This window comes from Anoplopoma fimbria, chromosome 19 (genome assembly GCF_027596085.1).
Source record: "Anoplopoma fimbria isolate UVic2021 breed Golden Eagle Sablefish chromosome 19, Afim_UVic_2022, whole genome shotgun sequence".
Lineage (NCBI taxonomy): Eukaryota > Metazoa > Chordata > Actinopteri > Perciformes > Anoplopomatidae > Anoplopoma > Anoplopoma fimbria.
The window spans coordinates 23,026,040-23,033,060 of record NC_072467.1 but is presented as its reverse complement, the minus strand read 5'-3'; positions in this window follow the sequence as shown (position 1 = coordinate 23,033,060).

Genomic DNA, 7,021 nt, shown 5'->3' with positions numbered 1-7,021 from the left:
TGACAGAACTTGGGGAGATTGGTGGGTCGACTGTAAACTTCTTCTCTGGAACAAAACATTATTTGGCTGGCTGAGGTCTTCACATGTTTCTTGCTTTGTGAACACAACTGTTGATGTACCGAGTTATAGATCAGGCTGTAAGCTGTTACAATACTGCACACATAAAAAAAGGAATCAAAAGAGTGTATTATTTAAGAAAACTCTAAGAGACTCTCACCTGCCTTGCTATAGTAATAAGCCCTATGAACCTATGTTCCTGAAATCTGAAAGACAAAACAAATGCATGTTTTGAGCAACCTCCAAGATTCTGATGAACTCAGTTATACTTAAAAACCCTAAACTGCCCCTTTATAAAAAGCCTTGGCTTTTAAAACCCCACATCCCATCATGCTCCAGCCTTCCCGCTTCCTGCTGCTATTTGTCACTTGCTCTGATTCTTCCCCAGACGCTCCCCAGAGACCCGTCTTTGTGTCTGATACAGCTCTATAGCCACACGATTAGAGACAGAGTGGTGCGGCGAGATAAGACCAGACAGACTGGAGCAGAACACAGTGAAAAGCTTCCAGAGCAGGACCCCGTCGCTGCAGCGTGACTAATGCCACGGCTGCACATTTACACGAGTCGACAGTCGACATTAAGAGCTTTCATTCTTCAAAGTGGGTTTTAAATTCAGGGTGGGGCATGAGGAGACATTTTTTTTTTGCATGATGTATATCAAACAGAAGTGAGAAAAGAGGAAAGTTGTCCTCATGTGACTTTCCCCTCAGGGCACGTCATGTGGAGGTGACGTTAATGGAACGAACAGACACAGAAGTGTTGTGGTCAGTTCGTCTCTCTGACCTCTTTTGCTTCACTGGCCTTTCTAACCCGAATACCCAGCGGTCTGTGCTGCCCCTTGTTTTACCAACAAGGTGGTCAGACAGAGAGACAAGAATGTTTTATACAAAGTCCAGTGAAAAGGGAGGATTCATGCATCTGGTGAAGATGCACCAGCTGTCACCTTATCTGTAGTTGGTCAGAGTATGATCAACGTACACGATGAAGGTTGTAGACAGAACAAAGGGAATGGAAGGATGGACAGGCAGGCAGGTATAAGTCGGATTAAAAGAGAGGATGACTGAACATTTTAAAAAGTAAACAGCACACACATTCATGTAAATGTCTCAAGATGATTCATTCATGGATGAATATTAGTTTCATCAAAAGTCTAAGGCTCACTTGCAGGCCGGGTCTTGTTGTGCACAGGGCAGGATGACCTCCCCAACCCCCCTAACATTTTGACTGGCTTCTTCATAACTATATTTGAAGTAAATAAAGAGTAATTATGGATGTTTTACTCACCAATCCTTCCTGCTCAAGCTGCAGTAGCTTAGCGTAATCTTACCCATTGTGTGTTCCACAATTCAGATCAAAAATAATACAAACAAGTAGAAGTAAGTAAGATGTAAGAGCTAGAACGATTAGTACTTTCTCTCAATTTTCATACCTAGTTAGATTAAAAAACACAAACAGAAGCAAACGAAAACAAGGTTTCCTACTTTAATATTGAAGTGACGACCCACATTTCTCATCATGTGCTGGACTGTTGAACTTATTCTTGGTGATTTGTTTATCATTTTGTGCCAGTTTATAGTTTTAATCATTAATGAGATGGCGGTTACATTTCATAAGACCAGGTAGCTCGTCACACTAAAGTTCCTGTGGTTGCTAAGCCTCACTTGTAATTTAACCAAACCAGCTTGAACATGAGCCGACCTAAGACGGTGACACAGAAAGGTTTGGATCCTTTATTCTCCAAGCGGGTTTCTCTGACTGGCAAACCAACAATCTTAAAGCTCCTCAAAGTTCTCCATTTTCCGTACCCACCCGCATCAGAGTAGTTCGAAAATATTAGTTCTGCACTGACAGGCAAATACATGCAACACAAAACCTCCGCGAAGGGCCGTGTCTTATGACGTCCCTGTGGCCAAGCGGACACTCTGGATCCTCACAAATGCGTGACGCAATTCAGTTTTTTTGGGGCCTTTAATTACCCCGGGGCTCGGGACAACTGATCAGATTTTCCACCACCGTTGGCAGCTAACCTGTGCATCTTTTTTGCTTTCCTCTTAATCTGCTTGTAGGAGGGGTTCTCCCTCTTTCTTCCTCTGCTGAATTGTGGTGTTTGTTTTTTTCTCTGATTCTTTTACTGCCAAATGCTTGATGTGAAAAGGATTGGCTGAAATGAAGTGATTCACACAGGTTGTACAATGACTGTATTCCAATTGCTTAGAAATCTGGGTTTTGACTCTTCTATCTTGACAAATAATTTAGCTTTTGTTTTTATTTAAACAGTGTGTCAGTGCTGCTTGGGTGCTAATTTACTGTTTCAGTGCATGAGCCAGGCTACCATACAAATCTTTCAACTGGAAAAACCATTGGGGAACTTATTCAAGGCACTTCCCCGGAGCAGGTGCACGGCACATGAGTGTATGATCCGGGCCAACACAGCCACAGCCTCACTGCAGAGAAAAGTGTTGCAGCCTCACCGTTGGCGGGGACTCCAGTCTTGTCCTCGGGGTGAATAAGGCGATAAAGTGGCACAACATCAAAACAAAAAAAAAGGCAAATCTGTCTCTGTCCTTCACGGCTGCCAGGGATTAAAAGGTTGTCCTTTCACCACTCGGCCCTCGCGAGGAGTAACACAGTGGCACGCCGACTGTTCCCATTCCTCAACGCCAAGGCTGCAGGGCCGAGTCTATAGCGCCCCTGCTTTTTGACCTGGTATCCCCATGAAAGAATGAGTTTCCTCCTGAGTGCACCACAATGCTCCGGGAAGCAAGGGCCAGGGCGCGCGCCTGCTGTGATGTTAATTTAACGACAAGATGCTGTTCAGATGGCAGGTCCAAACAGCTGAATAAAGGGATTGTTGTGTTTATGCTCCATTTTGTCGGGGAAGGGGCCCCTCGGCCTGTCTTACTGCTCTCTTCTGGGCACCAAACAGTGGAGCCTCTGTGAGGACAGCTGAGCACAACGCCGCTTCCTAAAAACAAACAAAAGTCTCCCTACTCGTCTCCACTTGGTGTCCCAGTTTAGCTCCTCACTAAACCATAAGTGGGTTTTGGAGTTTGGGACGCTGACGAAAAAAAGGCCCATTGAGTTTCCTGCAAATTAAGACTTAGACGAATAAGTGCATTCCAGTTTTAAACAACTTGGGTCTTATTTTCTTAGCTTTGGTCACCCCTCCTATTCATGATAATTTACATTTATATGCACCAAGTTAATTGCTGAGATGTGGGAACGCGGCAACAACATTAAAATAAACAGGTCAACTGGAGCAACAAACACAAGAAGTCTGCCAATCAGAAAAACAACCATCCAGGTAAAACAAATGAGTTGAGAAAAGAAAATTAAGACAAAAAGTAAAAATGGAAACTCGTTAAATCATCGTCACCATCCATCACAGTTTACAGAGAGACTTCTTGATTAAACGTTGAGCGACTGTACTCACCATAGCTGTGAGATCACACTGTCTTCCTTTTGAGGTTGATGGAGATGAAATTAGTTTTGCAGGTGTCTGTAAATCTATATGTTAACAATAAACAATAAAAACTAAAGACTTGTATTTAACCCAGGCAGATGGTGCTGACTAACCCTCCACTCTGGTGTAGAAGGTGTAACATGCAGCACATTAACGTACATGTATTGCATATGAACACCAAGGGAGGATGGAAAAAGTTCAGCCAAGTGTGTGCCAAATGTAAATGACTGTAATGTGTGTGAGTGTGTATGTGCGTGTTCCCAGCATGCTTTGTGCCTCTTACGTCCCTGATGACTTTCATCTTGTGATATATTTAGTCACGCTTGGTTCTCAATAAATACTTTCTCAGGGGGCCGACACGCACATATTCAGAGCACTCTGGCACCTCTGCACAGATGTCGGCTAAGAGAAGAGGAAGAAGAGGAAGACAGTAGTAGAAATAAAACATTTACATTTATGCACCTGTCTAACATTCTTATCCAGAGCTACTTTTGAGTGTTTTACATTGCAAACAAAGGATCATACAAAGGTTGTGCATGTTTTAGCATATTAACTATTATATTCTGATGTATAAGACTACTTCAAATCATCTTTCCCAAATCTGTGGTAAATATTCTTAATCCAAAATCCACCTTTTCTATGGTCTTCAGTTTGACCTCTCAGATTTGTTTCAGCAGGGAATGACGACAAACCTGCAGAAACTTGCTATAAATAGTTAATTCTCTCACCTTTCGTTGACTTTTCTTTTTATCACGCATGGCGAGCACGGGGGTGCATTCAGGGACAATCTACATTTCAGAGCTGCAGTCAAACAGTGACAAATCAAGACGCAATCGAGTTCACATCATTCTTGTCACACAGTCAGTGTTTGCTTGTATGCTTTAAATCATGGATTAAGGAGCAGATTTGTTTCCCACCCAGAGATTCCTCGTCCCTCCTGGGATTCAAACTGCCATCCTTCATGTTACATGTCTTCGTTTTTTAAGGCTCGCCCAAAATATCTCTAGATCTAGTGGTGGTGTCTAGAGAGAGTGCTGAACATGCAGTCAGTTTTTGTTTTATGTGCTAAGGTTTCGTTGATAATATTTCTGCAGCCACAACAATAAAATGGAGGCAAACAAATTTCATTGGTGGTGCGAATCTTTTTTGAAAAACAGCCACATCTTTACTGAAACCCTGACCTTGTTACACTCAATACTACCAGAGAAACAGAGCCTTTGGGCTCCAAAAGTTAAATTCAACTCAACTCTTTGGTTGGAAGCTGGCCGTCTAAGAGATGAATATCTGAAAACCTGGTGAAATAAAATCAGAGCTATAAGACAACAATAGAGGTAAGTAATGAAATGTTTAATCCTGCATCTTGTGATCATGTGTGAATAATGATAATTTATCTTTAAAGGCGTTATGATCAGCAATGTAAAACTGAATGTTTAATTGTAATTCATGACGATTTGGTACAATCAGTGAGAACAAACTAGATCGTGGTCAACGTGACAGCATGTCTAGAGGCCAACAGAGGCTGTAAATCTCTGCAGTGATGCTGTTGTTTGTCAACAATTATAATACCAAACACATGTGATTTTGATCTACGTGTCAGTAATTTGGACAGAGCCACAGTAAAACAGCATTGTTAATAAATCTCATCATGAGTCACTAGATAGTTTTCATGTGATTTAAAACACATGTATTGTTCATGAGATAATACTTTCATCGTGTGAGAAGAATACAAAGTTGACAGTAATTCAAAAATGACACGTCGACATCATATCTGAGACGTACATCATCAACAATACAGTTGAAATGCTCAAACTTTGAATGCAAGTGCAGACTTCCAGATTGCTGCTAGAGTCAGTTAGTCCCCTGCTGTCCACAGTGATGGATATAAACACTAACTGTATACTGGTGGTGCTTTATATGGCGTCTACTCAAATGACAAGCAGGCATTTCTGTTGGCTGAACAAGGCAAGATTGAAAGTCTTCAGCAATGCTAGCAGCTCTGTGAGGCTTTATGTTTCTTTGAGCTAGATACTAATATCAGAATGCTAACTTTGCCCCCAATGACAATGTTAACATGCTGACGTTCAGCAGGTTTTTTTGTTTTTTTTAAACTGTGTTCACCATCTAAAGTCTCAGGCTACATCCACACTAATACATTTTAAAACGCATAACTTTTCTTCAATTAGTGCCCACATTACTCCAGCGTTATTGAACCCCTAAAGCAGAGACTTTTGAAATCGCCTTTTAAAGACCCTGTTTCAGTTTGGAAAACTCTGGGATTGTGTTTAAAACCTATACTGTTGAAAAGTGACGCTCAAACTCACATTTGCTTCCTGATTGGATCTTATTAGTCATGGCTCGTCCTCCCCTGATTAGTTCCCACCTCTATCACATGACCCTTTTCCCATAGAAAACAATCACCAAAGTTGTTTATCCTGCGGGCGGCATGAATGTATTAAACAAATTTCATAGCAATCCTTATCATAGTTGTTCAGACATTTAAAAGTGGCACTCATGGTGGAGCCAGAGGATAAAGTCAGAGGATTACCAGAGTCATTCTGATTCATCCTCTGGGAACAATGAATGTGTGAACCAAATTTCCTGGCAAACCATCCAATAGCTGTCAAGACATTTCAGTCTGGACCAACACTAACATTTTCATCTTTTTCATGCAAGTTGGTGCATTGTGTTCCCTATTTTGCAGCTTTAATAAAGATGTAAGAACAAAAGGTATCCATCCAGAGACTGATGGACTAGGATAAGTGACATTCTAGTGGCTGAAAACTCAGCATGTAAAATGGCCATTTAAAGGTTAAAACAGTTGGTGGAGAGGTTTTTTTTCTGGTCCGTTTAAGGTGTTGAAACTGAGCATGTAAACTCGACTGTTCAGCCCAGCAGCTTGCAGCGGTTATGTAACAGTGCCAGCTTTCACTAATCCTTTTATAGGGGGAGAGAAGCCTGCAGGGTTTCTCATCATCAAGACTGATCAGCCTGCAACGTACAGACACCTCAGCTGGGCTGTGCATCCACCACCTCACAGAAAAAGATCCTCTGATACGGACATAAAAAAAAAAGCTGCCTCTGGATGGATAGAAATCACCCGTGAAGTTATGAGACGGATGAGCTGTGAAAAAATTTAAAAAAAGAGGAGTTCTTTGTGTTATTTATAGCTGCTCCACTCGGTGCTTCTTATTCTTCTAATCCACCGGTCTTCAAACTTATAACCCATTCCAAAAATACATCATTTTGGATAATCTGCCCTTGTTTAGCAGCACTGTTGATGTGTTGTGCACACAGAGAGAGAACCTGCCATCATCCAAATGCTGTGAACTTTTTTTCGTGGTTGCCAAGGTTGCCTACAGGATGTACAGGACAAGAACTCAGATGTTTTATTCCTCTCCTGTAAAAGAGTGGAAGCTTGTTGAATTTTGACAAACAGCAAACACTAAAAAAAAAGAAAAAAAGAAAAACCTGCCTCCCCACATACAAGAAAGAAGAACAGAA